The sequence below is a fragment of the Garra rufa genome, chromosome 3 (assembly GCF_049309525.1).
Source record: "Garra rufa chromosome 3, GarRuf1.0, whole genome shotgun sequence".
Lineage (NCBI taxonomy): Eukaryota > Metazoa > Chordata > Actinopteri > Cypriniformes > Cyprinidae > Garra > Garra rufa.
The window spans coordinates 20,454,279-20,471,874 of record NC_133363.1 but is presented as its reverse complement, the minus strand read 5'-3'; the positions used below and the strand labels follow the sequence as shown (position 1 = coordinate 20,471,874).

The following is a 17,596-nucleotide window of genomic DNA, read 5'->3' as shown; positions in this document are numbered from 1 at the left end:
TTTGGTTAACAACCTACTTTGTTGTGGTACATTTTTTATTCACAAATGTAGGTTTTTTAAAACTGCCTCTTCCTTTCCTCACTTCATAAATGATCTTAAAATTATAACTTCATCTCTGTGTCTCTTTACGAGTAATAAGGCTATTACACTAGATACATTTTTTTTTTTTTTACTGAGTTTAGTGATTTATAATATTTTATAACCCCTTTGCAAAGTCATGTACATTTATTTTATGTATTATTTATTTATTTGCATTGTTTATTTTATTGTATTATTATTCTATCTTGATTTTGTAACTCAAATTTGATTAGTACCATGCATATAGGCAGTTGTGTCTGCCTTATGTACTTGCAATTGTATATTTTGAAATTGCTATTTTGCTTAATTTAAAGCCTTTTTGTTTTGTACATTTTTGGATTTTCAATATAAATGAACTAATAAATAAATAAATAAATAAATAAATAAATAAATAGAGATCTAAAAAAATGCAGCTGTACTGAACATTGAACCTAATGATTCATTTACTATCTTTTTGTTCCCTGTCATTTCGATTTATTTTATGTTTGATCATCACATGTTCCCTCTCTTACTCCGGAGTTCCCTTAGGCATTTGTGCGCATGCGCACTGTTCATAAATGGTGCTTATAGAGGACGCACAAAAATACAGATTAAATTGCTTTTTTTATTTAGGTTAAATGGAGGATATAGCTTGTACTGCCTGCTAGCTTGCATATTGTGCCCAAGAACATAAAATATTAAGCCCACATGTCTTACTGACAAGAAACCATGCTTCTAACCACAGAAGCTGTAGTACCAACCACGTAAGAAAAATAATGCCCCCTCCTAAAGGAGCCATTCCACACAGGGAGCAGGGAAATTAAAATAAATACGGCCTTTTAAAATTAAAATATTCCAGCGATTTCATTCCATCTACCTATTAGAACACACCAAGAGCTAAATTCAGGCGTTTGAAAGCAGTTTTATTTAAAACGGAGAGAGCTGCCTTGAGCGAGTGTTTTCATACTACTGAAATGATAGTCAAGGCTCGGAGCTCATTTGCGAACTACATGACTGAGCGTCTTTTAAAAGAATTTAAATAAAAACACTCCAGCGACTGTACACAATAAAAACAGAAGAACATTTTAAAGAGTTACATTAAGGGCAAATGAGCTTTTGTATATGGTTTATTGGCATTCGTCACGGCTGGCAGTTCTTTGTCCATGTTCTAAACACTACATCTTTTAAAGGCATTTAAATAAATAAATAAAAAAACACTCGGGCGATTCAACACAACAGTAGCAGACTAGTGTATTTCAAAAGGTAAAATGCTTGCTTATTTGTGCTGCATTGATGTGGAAACGAACTAGCTAAAGACTGTTTATGGTCGCGTCCTTTGAGCCACATTAGTTCAACAAAGCAGGGCCGTTGTTAATAACGTTACCAAGTAATAACTTCTGCTATTTAACTGAATAGAGATCTAAAAAAATGCAGCTGTACTGAACATTGAACCTAATGATTCATTTACTATCTTTTTGTTCCCTGTCATTTCGATTTATTTTATGTTTGATCATCACATGTTCCCTCTCTTACTCCGGAGTTCCCTTAGGCATTTGTGCGCATGCGCACTGTTCATAAATGGTGCTTATAGAGGACGCACAAAAATACAGATTAAATTGCTTTTTTTATTTAGGTTAAATGGAGGATATAGCTTGTACTGCCTGCTAGCTTGCATATTGTGCCCAAGAACATAAAATATTAAGCCCACATGTCTTACTGACAAGAAACCATGCTTCTAACCACAGAAGCTGTAGTACCAACCACGTAAGAAAAATAATGCCCCATCCTAAAGGAGCCATTCCACACAGGGAGCAGGGAAATTAAAATAAATACGGCCTTTTAAAATTAAAATATTCCAGCGATTTCATTCCATCTACCTATTAGAACACACCAAGAGCTAAATTCAGGCGTTTGAAAGCAGTTTTATTTAAAACGGAGAGAGCTGCCTTGAGCGAGTGTTTTCATACTACTGAAATGATAGTCAAGGCTCGGAGCTCATTTGCGAACTACATGACTGAGCGTCTTTTAAAAGAATTTAAATAAAAACACTCCAGCGACTGTACACAATAAAAACAGAAGAACATTTTAAAGAGTTACATTAAGGGCAAATGAGCTTTTGTATATGGTTTATTGGCATTCGTCACGGCTGGCAGTTCTTTGTCCATGTTCTAAACACTACATCTTTTAAAGGCATTTAAATAAATAAATAAAAAAACACTCGGGCGATTCAACACAACAGTAGCAGACTAGTGTATTTCAAAAGGTAAAATGCTTGCTTATTTGTGCTGCATTGATGTGGAAACGAACTAGCTAAAGACTGTTTATGGTCGCGTCCTTTGAGCCACATTAGTTCAACAAAGTATAGGGCCGTTGTTAATAACGTTACCAAGTAATAACTTCTGCTATTTAACTGAATAGAGATCTAAAAAAATGCAGCTGTACAGAACATTGAACCTAATGATTCATTTACTATCTTTTTGTTCCCTGTCATTTCGATTTATTTTATGTTTGATCATCGCATGTTCCCTCTCTTACTCCGGAGTTCCCTTAGGCATTTGTGCGCATGCGCACTGTTCATAAATGGTGCTTATAGAGGACGCACAAAAATACAGATTAAATTGCTTTTTTTATTTAGGTTAAATGGAGGATATAGCTTGTACTGCCTGCTAGCTTGCATATTGTGCCCAAGAACATAAAATATTAAGCCCACATGTCTTACTGACAAGAAACCATGCTTCTAACCACAGAAGCTGTAGTACCAACCACGTAAGAAAAATAATGCCCCCTCTTAAAGGAGCCATTCCACACAGGGAGCAGGGAAATTAAAATAAATACGATCTTTTAAAATTAAAATATTCCAGCGATTTCATTCCATCTAGAACACACCAAGAGCTAAATTCAGGCGGTTGAAGGCAGTTTTATTTAAAACGGAGAGAGCTGCCTTGAGCGAGTTTTTTCTTACTACTGAAATGATAGTCAAGGCTCGGAGCTCATTTGCGAACTACATGACTGAGCGTCTTTTAAAAGAATTTAAATAAAAACACTCCAGCGACTTTACACAATAAAAACAGAAGAACATTTTAAAGAGTTACATTAAGTGCAAATGAGCTTTTGTATATGGTTTATTGGCATTCGTCACGGCTGGCAGTTCTTTGTCCATGTTCTAAACACTACATCTTTTAAAGGCATTTAAATAAATAAATAAAAAAACACTCGGGCGATTCAACACAACAGTAGCAGACTAGTGTATTTCAAAAGGTAAAATGCTTGCTTATTTGTGCTGCATTGATGTGGAAACGAACTAGCTAAAGACTGTTTATGGTCGCGTCCTTTGAGCCACATTAGTTCAACAAAGCAGGGCCGTTGTTAATAACGTTACCAAGTAATAACTTCTGCTATTTAACTGAATAGAGATCTAAAAAAAAAAATGCAGCTGTACTGAACATTGAACCTAATGATTCATTTACTATCTTTTTGTTCCCTGTCATTTGGATTTATTTTATGTTTGATCATCACATGTTCCCTCTCTTACTCCGGGGTTCCCTTAGGCATTTGTGCGCATGCGCACTGTTCATAAATGGTGCTTATAGAGGACGCACAAAAATACAGATTAAATTGCTTTTTTTATTTAGGTTAAATGGAGGATATAGCTTGTACTGCCTGCTAGCTTGCATATTGTGCCCAAGAACATAAAATATTAAGCCCACATGTCTTACTGACAAGAAACCATGCTTCTAACCACAGAAGCTGTAGTACCAACCACGTAAGAAAAATAATGCCCCATCCTAAAGGAGCCATTCCACACAGGGAGCAGGGAAATTAAAATAAATACGGCCTTTTAAAATTAAAATATTCCAGCGATTTCATTCCATCTACCTATTAGAACACACCAAGAGCTAAATTCAGGCGTTTGAAAGCAGTTTTATTTAAAACGGAGAGAGCTGCCTTGAGCGAGTGTTTTCATACTACTGAAATGATAGTCAAGGCTCGGAGCTCATTTGCGAACTACATGACTGAGCGTCTTTTAAAAGAATTTAAATAAAAACACTCCAGCGACTGTACACAATAAAAACAGAAGAACATTTTAAAGAGTTACATTAAGGGCAAATGAGCTTTTGTATATGGTTTATTGGCATTCGTCACGGCTGGCAGTTCTTTGTCCATGTTCTAAACACTACATCTTTTAAAGGCATTTAAATAAATAAATAAAAAAACACTCGGGCGATTCAACACAACAGTAGCAGACTAGTGTATTTCAAAAGGTAAAATGCTTGCTTATTTGTGCTGCATTGATGTGGAAACGAACTAGCTAAAGACTGTTTATGGTCGCGTCCTTTGAGCCACATTAGTTCAACAAAGCAGGGCCGTTGTTAATAACGTTACCAAGTAATAACTTCAGCTATTTAACTGAATAGAGATCTAAAAAAATGCAGCTGTACTGAACATTGAACCTAATGATTCATTTACTATCTTTTTGTTCCCTGTCATTTCGATTTATTTTATGTTTGATCATCACATGTTCCCTCTCTTACTCCGGAGTTCCCTTAGGCATTTGTGCGCATGCGCACTGTTCATAAATGGTGCTTATAGAGGACGCACAAAAATACAGATTAAATTGCTTTTTTTATTTAGGTTAAATGGAGGATATAGCTTGTACTGCATGCTAGCTTGCATATTGTGCCCAAGAACATAAAATATTAAGCCCACATGTCTTACTGACAAGAAACCATGCTTCTAACCACAGAAGCTGTAGTACCAACCACGTAAGAAAAATAATGCCCCCTCCTAAAGGAGCCATTCCACACAGGGAGCAGGGAAATTAAAATAAATACGGCCTTTTAAAATTAAAATATTCCAGCGATTTCATTCCATCTACCTATTAGAACACACCAAGAGCTAAATTCAGGCGTTTGAAAGCAGTTTTATTTAAAACGGAGAGAGCTGCCTTGAGCGAGTGTTTTCATACTACTGAAATGATAGTCAAGGCTCGGAGCTCATTTGCGAACTACATCACTGAGCGTCTTTTAAAAGAATTTAAATAAAAACACTCCAGCGACTGTACACAATAAAAACAGAAGAACATTTTAAAGAGTTACATTAAGGGCAAATGAGCTTTTGTATATGGTTTATTGGCATTCGTCACGGCTGGCAGTTCTTTGTCCATGTTCTAAACACTACATCTTTTAAAGGCATTTAAATAAATAAATAAAAAAACACTCGGGCGATTCAACACAACAGTAGCAGACTAGTGTATTTCAAAAGGTAAAATGCTTGCTTATTTGTGCTGCATTGATGTGGAAACGAACTAGCTAAAGACTGTTTATGGTCGCGTCCTTTGAGCCACATTAGTTCAACAAAGCTGGGCCGTTGTTAATAACGTTACCAAGTAATAACTTCTGCTATTTAACTGAATAGAGATCTAAAAAAATGCAGCTGTACTGAACATTGAACCTAATGATTCATTTACTATCTTTTTGTTCCCTGTCATTTCGATTTATTTTATGTTTGATCATCACATGTTCCCTCTCTTACTCCGGAGTTCCCTTAGGCATTTGTGCGCATGCGCACTGCTCATAAATGGTGCTTAAAGAGGACGCACAAAAATACAGATTAAATTGCATTCATATTTAGGTTAAATGGAGGATATAGCTTGTACTGCATGCCAGCTTGCAAATTGTGCCCAAGAACATAAATTATTAAGCCCACATGTCTTACTAACAAGAAACCATGCTTCTAACCACATAAACTGTAGCACCAACCACGTAAGAAAAATAATGCCCACTCTTAAGGAGACATTCCACTCAGGGAGCAGGGAAATGAAAATAAATACGGCCTTTTAAAATTAAAATATTCCAGCGATTTCATTCCATCAATCCATTAGAACACACCAAGAGCTAAATTCAGGCGTTTGAAAGCAGTTTTATTTAAAACGGAGAGAGCTGCCTTGAGCGAGTGTTTTCTATTCTACTGACATGATAGTCAAGGCTCGGAGTTCTCCATTTGCGAACTACATGACAGAGCGTCTTTTAAAAGCATTTAAATAAAAACACTAGAGCGACTGTACACAATAAAAACAGAAGAACATTTTAAAGAGTTACATTAAGCGCAAAATGAGCTTTTGTATATGGTTTTTTGCACTGTAACAAATTGCTGTAAAAATTACAGCAATATTTTACAGCAGTGGGTTGTATTTCTTATAATACAGCACATTGCTGTAAACCGCAGTGCATTCTGGTAAATTTCAAATCTAAAGAGGCGGGATTATCTTCAACGGTCGACATTCGGGAGCAGCAAGAAGAATGATTCACAACTGTGGTAAGTGTCTTATTTCTGTTTTATTTTTCATATTTCGTAACTGTATTAGTATATTAAGGTGTCATAAACATTCGCGGTAACCGCAGATTAACAAATCCTCCGTCCGCGGAGCACGACAGAGACTTGTGCGGGGATTCAGCAGCACAGCCGCGGGAGGATTTTATACATTCCCCGGCCTTATATCGGCTATAGGCGTAACATCTATGGGTTCCTACATTAAGAATTGCAAGCTTCATTTGCAAAAGATGTGATTCACGGTGACGTTGTGCTGATCAGCACACTTTCTCGTGATTATTTTATGCTGTAAAACAAATCTGCACAGGCAGTCATCTGTTAACACGGGCGCCGAAATAAAACGCGTGTTTAGGGCTCGCGATTCATTCGCGGTCAGCCGCTCACGGAGGATGTGTGTGTCACGTAAACTCTGAACTGTGTTGTTAAAGCGGTTAACGTAAGCAGTGAGATGTACTAGGACCTTTGATAACTTGCTTATTCGCTTATTGTATGAATGTAACATTAATGCTTTCTGATAACTTTGATTTGAAGAGTGCGTTAATCCAGCCCATTGTTCTGTCTGGCCTGTTCGCAGCATATTACCAGGAGGAGACAGACGGAGCTTTGGAGTTCATTCAAAGGTAAAAGTAGCATTCTAACAATCTGAGTACCTGCATTTTACATGTAGATATGATAGAATATGTTTTTAAACTCCAGAAGAGAGAAGTTTTTTCATAATTCAGATGTACAAAAGATAAAACCAATGTGAATTACAGATTGCCTGCTTCATGACTGTTTTGTAGATATTTGTCCTGAGAGAGAAACAAAGACGTTGAAAGGCAAAGACCCATCTAAAACGACAGGGCACAGAAGAAACCAGTTCAAGTGAGCCCAAGTTACCAGTCTTCTTTGCAATGCAAAGGATTTTCAGTGGAATTACTGACATGTAACTACACATACACCAAGATCTTTTTCCTTTTATTATGTTCTTTTATCCTTTATCTACACTAGCGTTCAAAAGTTTGTGATCAGTAGGTTTTATGTTTTGAAATAAGTATCTTCTGCTCATCAAGGCTGCATTTAATTGATCAAAAATACAGAAAAAAATATGTGAAATATTATTAAAATGTAAAATGTTTTATCCATTTTAATATACTTAAAAATATACTTTATTTCTTTCAGCATCAATACTCTAGTCTTCTAATTACTCCAGTGTCACATGATCCTTTAGAAATGATTGTATATGCTGATTTAATATCAATGTTAGAAGCAATTGTGCTGCTTAATATTTTTAATAACCTGTGATACTTTTTTCAGGATTCTTTCATGGATTTTTTTTTACTTATATCCAACAAGTGTGTTACATTGAAATTTATTGTAAAGACTTATATATATATATATATATTTTTTTTTTTAGACAAAAATTATCTTTAAATAACTGCTGTTCTTTGAAACTTATTCATCAAAGAATCCTGAAAAAGTATCACAGGCTCCAAAACATTCACTGACAACATTGACAATAACAATGACAATGAATCAGGATATTGATAATAAATGAGAATGATCTCTGAAAGATCATGTAACACTGGTGTAATGATATTGAACATTCAGCTTTTCATTTTAGAAATAAATTATATTTGAAAGTATAGTAAAATATAAAACTTGTAATAACTTTAATAAATTTTAATAATTTTCACAGTTTTACTGTTTAATATCATACTGATCTAACTGTAACAATCATCACTCCCTCTGCCTTTGACTGTATCTGTCATCCCTCTGTCTGTGTCTGACTGTATCATTGTTTTGTAAGATATCTAATGTATTGCCCTTTTTGTTATTTTCTATATTTTTAGCCACTCTTTGCATCCTGGGATGGAACAGCATCTGGAGCTGAACTGTTCTCCTTTTTTGATCAGAAGTTTTGTTGGATTCACTTGAGGCCTTGTTGTTTGGCCATGTTGGACTGTTCATGAAGTTGTGTAAATTCATCACCGTCTTTGTGGTATTTAGAACCATTTAATTATGACCATGTTGGTTAACTTGATGTTGGTTAAACTTTGGCTAAATATTGGTTAACCTTAAAATTTAGCAGGGTAATATATGTTTCAAGTAAATATTTTCATGTCCAATTTATTTTGGAATTCAGAATAATACTAAATACACGGTTCTATGACATTTGTTTCATGCAAATTTGAGAGCTATTAAATAAGAGAGTTGTTAAATAAAATTGGACCTGTTTTTCAAGATTAAGATGTGTCAAATTATTATTTTAGTTTTTATTAAATAATAGGTGCACTGAGTTTCTTACTATACAACACTTTATGCAGTTAATAAAGTGTTTAAATTGCTAGTCATTATTATTCAGCAATCTGGAAAATAAATACTGCAAATAAAGAATACAAAAATTAAAGTAGTACAATATTTTTACAGTGAAATGTTATTTAATGATTTCCAGTACACTTGTAAAATTGCAAACTATTGCTGCAATTTCACAGTAGCAGCTCTAAAAAAATGTATATATCATTGCTTGTATATATACAAAAAATTGCTGTATTTTAACAGTAAAACTGTAGTTAATAATTTACAGTGCACTTGTAAAAAAATACAGTATTACTGCCAACCAAAGTTGCCAGTAACTTGCTGTAAATTTTACAGTACATTTTTTTACAGTGTGGCATTCGTCATGGCTGGCATTTATTTTTCCTTTTTGACAAAACGGCATCTTTCACAGGCATTTAATAAAAAAAATAAAAAAAAACACTCGGGCGATTCAACACACTAATAGCAGTGTATTTAAAAAGGTAAAATGCTTGCTTAATTTTGTTAACTAAAATGGAATTTCTTTCTAGATTTGTTTACCCAGCCTCATCATTAGCTATCCCTCTTCATTTACTTAAGGGATATAACTGTACAATCTTTAATTTTATCTAGACGAATAAGCATCACTATATAAACAAAAAAGAATTTGGATCGTAGTTATGAAGGAGGAGGTCTGAATGTTATTGACTTGGAAATATTGAACAATGTTTTAAAAACTCAATGGCTAAGATCATTTCTTAACAACACAAACAGTATATGGTTTACAATATCATCTTCAGTGTTTGGGAAAGTAGGTGGTCTCAATTTTTTAGTCAAATGTGACTTTGAATTGTCCAAGTTACATCCCAAATTGTCTCTCTTTCATCAACAGGCTTTATTGTGTTGCAAACTAGCATTTTCTCTCAATTTCAGTCCTCACAAGACTTGTATTTGGAATAACCATTTTATTTTACACCGCAATAAGTCTTTATTTTATGAAAATTGGTTTAAATATAATATAATATTGTATGATATTATAATATTTGCTCGTTCATTCTCGTGAGCGTGTACATTCCACCGCAAGCGCACGTAAGCCTGCCGTTGCAGAAACTCTCCGATCAGATCACAGAGACAGTACAACAACACCCGGACTCTGGTTTAAACATTCTTGGGGATTTTAATAAAGCAAATCTCTCACGTGAACTGCCGAAATACAGACAGCATGTTACATGTCTGACCAGAGACAGTAATATATTGGACCACTGTTTCACCACAATTAAAGGGGCATATCACTCTGTCCCACGGGCAGCTTTGGGACTATCTGATCACTGTCTGGTCCATCTTATACCAACCTACAGTCAAAAACTTAAATCTGCTAAACCTGTAGTTAAGACTGTAAAAAGATGGACCAACAAAACGGAACAGGTCTTACAATCCTGTTTCTATTTGACTGATTGGAGTGTTTTTGAAGCTGCTGCCACCGATCTGGATGAGCTCACAGAGACTGTTACTCCATATATCAGTTTCTGTGAGGATTTATGCATTCCTGCCAGAACGTATTTAACATACAACATTGACAAGCCATGGTTTGCAGAAAAGCTCAGACATCTTCGTCAGGCCAAAGAGGATGCCTACAGAAAAGGGGATAGAGTCCTGTACAACCAGACCAGGAACACACTGAATAAAGAGATTAGAGTGTCTAAAAAGACCTATGCAAAAAGGTTAGAAGATCAGTTCACTGTGAATGATCCAAGTTCAGTGTGGAAATGCCTGAAAACCATCACAAACGACTCAACGACTTGCTGAAGACCTGAATGACTTTTACTGTAGATTTGAAACCCCCAAACCTGTTCTGATGATCTCTTTACACAACCATTACCACCTCCAGCAACCCCCCTCCCCTTCACTTCAAATCAGCGAAGATGAGGTGCGCCAGGTCTTTAGGAAGAACAAAAGAAGAAAGGCACCAGGACCAGACACCACCTTGTCTGAAAACCTGCGCTGACGAGCTAGCCCCCAACTTTTCACAGATCTTTAACAGGTCTCTGGAGCTGTGTGAAGTCCCTCACTGCCTAAAACGCTCAACCATTATTCCTGTCCCAAAGAAATCCAAGATAACAGGACTTAACGACTACAGACCTGTGGCGCTAACATCTGTCATCGTGAAGTCGTTTGAAAAACTGGTTCTGGCTTATCTGAAGGACATTACCGGACCCTTACTGGACCCCCTGCAGTTTGCTTACCGAGCAAACAGGTCAGTGGATGATGCAGTGAACACTGGCTTGCAGTTCATCCTGCAGCATCTGGACAGACCAGGGACTTATGTGAGGATCCTGTTTGTGGACTTCAGTTCGGCCTTCATCACCATCATTCCTTCACTCCTCCACACCAAACTAAACCAGCTGTCTGGTCCTAGCTGTATCTGTCACTGGATCACCAGCTTTCTCACAGATAGGCAACAGCTGGTGAGACTAGGGAAATTCACATCAAGCAGCCGGACCACCAACACTGGCGCCCCTCAAGGTTGTGTTCTCTCCCCACTGCTCTTCTCCCTCTACACCAACAACTGCCCCTCTAAAGACCCCTCTGTCAAGCTCCTGAAGTTTGCAGACGACACCACGGTTATCGGCCTCATTCGGGACGGTGACGAGTCTGCCTACAGACAGGAAGTAAAAGAGCTGGTTGTCTGGTGCAGTCACAACAACCTGGAGCTGAAAAAGCTCAAAACTGTAGAGATGATAGTGGACTTCAGGAGGAACCCTGCACTTTCCTCACTCACCATCATGGACAGCACTGATCAGCAGATCAGGACAAACTTCATCAACCTTTCAAACTTCATCCTTTAAAGTAAGTATCTTTATTGTTTTATTATATTTATTACATTGTAAAAATGTTTGTAAAACATCAGTGTTATCATTACGCATTGTTTACATGATACAAATATAAGTACTGTTAGAGTTTTTAATGCCAGTAAAATGTACAATTATGTGTTTTGACCTGGTTTTGAAAGTCATAATTAAGTAATGTAATGTCACTGGGCGAGCTTATTATTTTAAAGCAAGTTTGCATGAACGTTCTCATCAAGAAGAAAATATGTCATAATCCCGGTTTGATATTTTGCAAATCTGACTTCATGGTGTACAATTTAGATTTTATTTACCACAGTTATCGGAAATAATGTTCGAGCACAAGATAATGACAAACTTCATTGTTTAAAGTAAGTAGCTTTTATTCAGCTATTATAATTATTATATTGTTAAAATGTTTGTAAAACATTAGTGTGATCATTAACCATTGTTGGCTATCTTGACTTTATTTACCACAATTATCAGAAATAATGTGCGATTTGTGATATAGACTTGTGTTGTTTTTATTGTTGTTTATTACATCACAGAAAAAGCATGATAAAGTGGACAACGTTGTCTGAGGTACTGGAACAATGGCCTGCCCTGTCTTTTCCTAATGAGGTAAATGTAATAGTCTTAACAGGAAGTATTTAGCTGTGGTATAGTTTTTATAATTTAGGTTACTTTTTAGTGATATTTTTGTCTGTTGAACAATTTTACATAGCTAAAACCTGTTTATTTTTCTTTCATCAAATAGGTAATACGTTCAAACGCGTTACCAACGTGGACCTCCCATCTTCAGATTGTTGTTACACCAACATACATCACAACTTCTGAGGTCGTACAAAGCAAGACAGGGAAAAGGAGATGGAAGATCTTAACAAGCTTAATTAACAGGTAACATGTTAATGACAATCATGTGTAACCTCTAAACTGTATGATTTATCAGAGCCATTTAATTGCAGAAAATGCTTTGACTTAGTAGTAGATGTTTTCTTACTTTACATATAATGTATACATGTAAACTCTTAAGTTCCTGTGCTTTGGCACACAACAATCAGAAGTTAAAGGGTTACTCCACCCCAAAATAAAAATGTTGTCATTAATCACTTACCCCCATGTCGTTCCAAATCTGTAAAAGCTTTGTTCGTCCTCGAACACAAATTAAGATATATATATTAATATTATTATTATTATTTTTTTTTTTTTTTTATTAAATTTAACGGCTCTCTGTGCTTCATATCAATGTCCAGAAACGTAGCAAGGAGATCGGTCAAATAATCCATGTGACATCAGGAGTTTAACTGTAATTTTACGAAGCTGTGAGAATACTTTTTGTATGCAACGGAAACAAAAATAACAAATTAATTCAACAATTCATCTCCTATTTTCCTCCTATCTCATATTTTGGAGTGTATCACCTGACCGCAAAGCTGTTCTGGACGTTGATCGTGGTAATTACATTGCTGTCTATGGAAGGGACAGATTGCCAGATTTCATGAAAAAATATCTTCTGAGGACGAACAAAACTTTTACAGGTTTGGAACAACAGTGTAAGTTATTAATGACAAAATTTTCATTTTGGGCTGGAGTAACCCCTTAATGTAAAATAAATAACACTACATGACATCTATTAATCAATTATTCTTATTTGGTACCCATTTTTCACTGTCTAAAAATGTCTGGTGAGTATGTTTCATTAATTCGTCTGCAGATATGTTTTGTTCATTCAATGTAGGTCAATAGGATTTAAAACTTACTAACATATAGAAGAAAAGTGTTGTTCCACATGTAGGATAAGCAAAATGTTTACAATGAAAATATAAAAATAAAACCTTCATAAACCACTCTAAACACTAAAACTATTATATTTGGTTGTTTCATATAATTGTTTTTCAGAAAAAAAAGATACTTAAAATTAGATCAGCTGATAATGATGTATTTGTTGTTTCATTAGATCACATCTCCAGCAGACAGACAGACCAGAGGGATTCTTGTATAACCGAGGATGATGTCACCCGTAGCACACTGCCTACCTTTATGAACTTTGCTGTTGTTTTGGAGGAAGTGTTTCAGACCTACAATCTGCTGTTCCTTACCTGTTTGGCCTTATCTTCACCTTGGATTTTAAATACCCTAAAGAACTCAAATATACTTTAGAGGTAATTGAGAAGGTGTTTATTGAAATGGGCACTCACTGCTCTACAGAAGTACAGTCCCTGAAAACTAAACTCTTGCTGTGAATGTTGGAATCCTACTTGTGCATCTTTTAAGTTTAACGTATATTAGCATCTTAATGTTAAAATCAGAAACATTCAAAGGGATTGTGGTATTAAGAATAGAATGTTTGAAAATGTCTTAAGACTGTTTCATGCCACTGTTTTAAATTATTTGGCATTATGAAAGTGGGCACTTACTGCTCTACAAAGGTCAAGTCCCTGAAAAGTAAACTCTTGCTGTGAACAATGAAATCTTGGTGTGAGCATATTTTAAATCTTTATTAATGGTGCCGTTTTATTTGTATTTCGTTTGTATTTGTACTGTTTATTATTATTATTATTATTATTATTATTATTATTATTATTATTACTATTATTATTATTATTATTTATTGTTTGTTTAAAAATGTTAATGCTAATTGCATCTTCAGTTTTTTATTGATTTTGACATTTTGTCCAGGATTTTATTTTATTTTATTGACTGATGTTTTCTGTTATTAAGTAATGCTGTTATTTTATCTTGTTTGTATTTATTTCTACATTTAAGATAATAAAATAAATTTGAAGCCTGCAGCTATAGTTGTATTTTGTAACATTGTGTAGGTGCTAACTAGGACAAAACCTTGTTGTCCATAAAACTTACAGAAAAAAATAAAATAATTTAAAAATAATTTATTAAGAGACATTTGAAAAAAGCATGTCCTTTTAACTAAGTTCAACAAAGTAGGGCCGTTGTTAATAACGTTACCAAGTAATAACTTCTGCTATTTAACTGAATAGAGATCTAAAAAAATGCAGCTGTACTGAACATTGAACCTAATGATTCATTTACTATCTTTTTGTTCCCTGTCATTTCGATTTATTTTATGTTTGATCATCACATGTTCCCTCTCTTACTCCGGGGTTCCCTTAGGCATTTGTGCGCATGCGCACTGTTCATAAATGGTGCTTATAGAGGACGCACAAAAATACAGATTAAATTGCTTTTTTTATTTAGGTTAAATGGAGGATATAGCTTGTACTGCATGCTAGCTTGCATATTGTGCCCAGGAACATAAAATATTAAGCCCACATGTCTTACTAACAAGAAACCATGCTTCTAACCACAGAAGCTGTAGTACCAACCACGTAAGAAAAATAATACCCCCTCCTAAAGGAGCCATTCCACACAGGGAGCAGGGAAATTAAAATAAATACGGCCTTTTAAAATTAAAATATTCCAGCGATTTCATTCCATCTACCTATTAGAACACACCAAGAGCTAAATTCAGGCGTTTGAAAGCAGTTTTATTTAAAACGGAGAGAGCTGCCTTGAGCGAGTGTTTTCATACTACTGAAATGATAGTCAAGGCTCGGAGCTCATTTGCAAACTACATGACTGAGCATCTTTTAAAAGAATTTAAATAAAAACACTCCAGCGACTGTACACAATAAAAACAGAAGAACATTTTAAAGAGTTACATTAAGGGCAAATGAGCTTTTGTATATGGTTTATTGGCATTCGTCACGGCTGGCAGTTCTTTGTCCATGTTCTAAACACTACATCTTTTAAAGGCATTTAAAAAAATAAATAAAAAAACACTCGGGCGATTCAACACAACAGTAGCAGACTAGTGTATTTCAAAAGGTAAAATGCTTGCTTATTTGTGCTGCATTGATGTGGAAACGAACTAGCTAAAGACTGTTTATGGTCGCGTCCTTTGAGCCACATTAGTTCAACAAAGTAGGGCCGTTGTAATAACCTTACCAAGTAATAACTTCTGCTATTTAACTGAATAGAGATCTAAAAAAATGCAGCTGTACTGAACATTGAACCTACACTCAAAAAAGTCAACTAGCCACTTGTTTGATTTGCAAAATACAAATATGTCTGATTAATACGATTATAACGAGTTTACTTCTGTTAAATGATTGATTCTTGTTAGTTGTAACTAAATTAAGAAATAATCAAATGAATTAAATCAGCACTTGTTGATTCAATGAGCCCGAGTCGCTTCATATCAACAACTCTCTCTGATGAGTCACTGCGCATGCGCAGTACTGCGACGGAATCACGTGGGTACAGACGGCTGGAAGCGCCAGCGGTTTGAACTGCTGCGTTTAAACGTTCTTCATCCTTGATATTGAGGGTAAGTACTTTATTGATATAATGTTCCAGTTTGCACTTAGTAACATGGGATAATAAGGAATTACACACTGTAGCGATGTTTCAAAGTAGGCTTATGTAAATTCCGTTGTCTTTGTCGATACAAGTTTCACCCTAACGTTAATATATCCGCTACAATTTGTGCATTTCTGTCACAATTCAATGCTAACCACGCCTATTAACTAATAACTATTAACTACATAACCTACGTTAAACCTGAAGTCTACCCCAACATTGGGAGAGGAAAGACTGCACAGTCGAACACACCATGCACTCGTTTTTCTGTTTGTAAGTTAATGTAATGCTATTTATACGCTTTACTTTTACGTAACTTGTTGTATGTTGAATCAGTATGCACTTCTCATCGCTCTTTTTAGTCTAGCTAACGTTTATAGAGCTGTTTTGTTTGTTTTTCTTGAGTTCCGAAATGTTACATATTGCTACCCAGCTTATTGAATACAGTTTGCAAAAATTGTCAAGTAAAATCTATAATGCAGTCGACCATATATATTAAATGTCCTAACAAATTGCAGTTAAAGTTAAAGTGATTGAATAGGTATGCATGGTTTTATTTGGGAAATATAGTATATAACTTTGTTTGTTTTGTTTTTCACAGCAGAAAAAAAAAAAAAATACATCGCATAGCTGTCCCCATCCTCTTCTGGTGTGAACCTCACCTTTACATGGTAAGTAGTTTTTTTTAAAACACTCACATAAAGTAATGTATAACTAACTATCCTTGAATACTGAACTTTTCTTTCTCTTTCAGTGACGTGTATGTGGCAGTGCAGGAAGTGTTGCAAAGGAGAGTTGCAGGTACAAATTAAAGCATTATAAACTAAACATTGCTTTGGAAGTGGCAGTCATTATGTTTGTGTACAGTAGTCAACATTTGAAGTGGATTAAAACCTTTTTAATAAAACTGTATTAAGGTGGGATATGGGTAAGGTAAGGGACAGGTTTGGTGTTAAGGGTGGGTTTTTGACCTAAGGACAACTTTTAATTAACTTTTTTGTTGACTACTATATATTTAAATGATGCATGCACATTGAAGACATGGGCAGGACTTAAAACCCATGTGTATAGAGTTCACCTGTTACATTCTACACAGACAGTAACACGTTCAGTACTCTTAAGCTGTCCCACCGCTGAAGTTGATTTAATCTTGTCTCCACCCTACAGGATGACACTGTACATTCCGTACCAGAGAAGCCTGTGTCATCAAGTCTCTGTGCATCTACATCTACTTGAATGAAGACCCTGAAAAACCAGTCAAGGCATATTTGGTGAGTTGATGAGAAAATTTCAAAAGCCATTCTGTACTTGGGTCATGTTTATCCTTGTTTGCTACAACAAAAATGTGACATGAGAGAACACTTAACTTAAAATTGACCTGGACAAATTGTTCATTAATAGGAAACTACTGGTACACTTAGACAAAGTTCTTATGTGAATTGGTTGATGTACTAAACCAATAATTTTTTTTATTCATAATGGTTGATCTCTCTTGGGGCCTAATTTACAAAACTTTGTGTAAAGCCCTACTAAATATATGAATTGATCTGAAATAATAATAAGAAATAAATTAAACAGCATCAGAAAACTATACTTGCGTGCTTTTTTTTTTATTGGAGTGCTTTATATTCTATGGTGGTTATAATGTTTTAGCAGCCTCATTAATTTTAAATATGGTTGCCAGATAAATTATAACTTTTTATATA

General features: G+C 35.2%; 1 long non-coding RNA gene across 1 annotated transcript; it reads left to right on the top strand.

The window, feature by feature from the left end:
- The first annotated feature begins 16,497 nt into the window (after positions 1-16,497).
- Positions 16,498-17,162, top strand: LOC141331767 (uncharacterized). The gene is made up of 3 exons (XR_012355274.1): positions 16,498-16,561; positions 16,645-16,691; positions 17,058-17,162. It is a non-coding gene; the product is annotated as an uncharacterized lncRNA (long non-coding RNA).
- Positions 17,163-17,596: the final 434 nt, after the last annotated feature.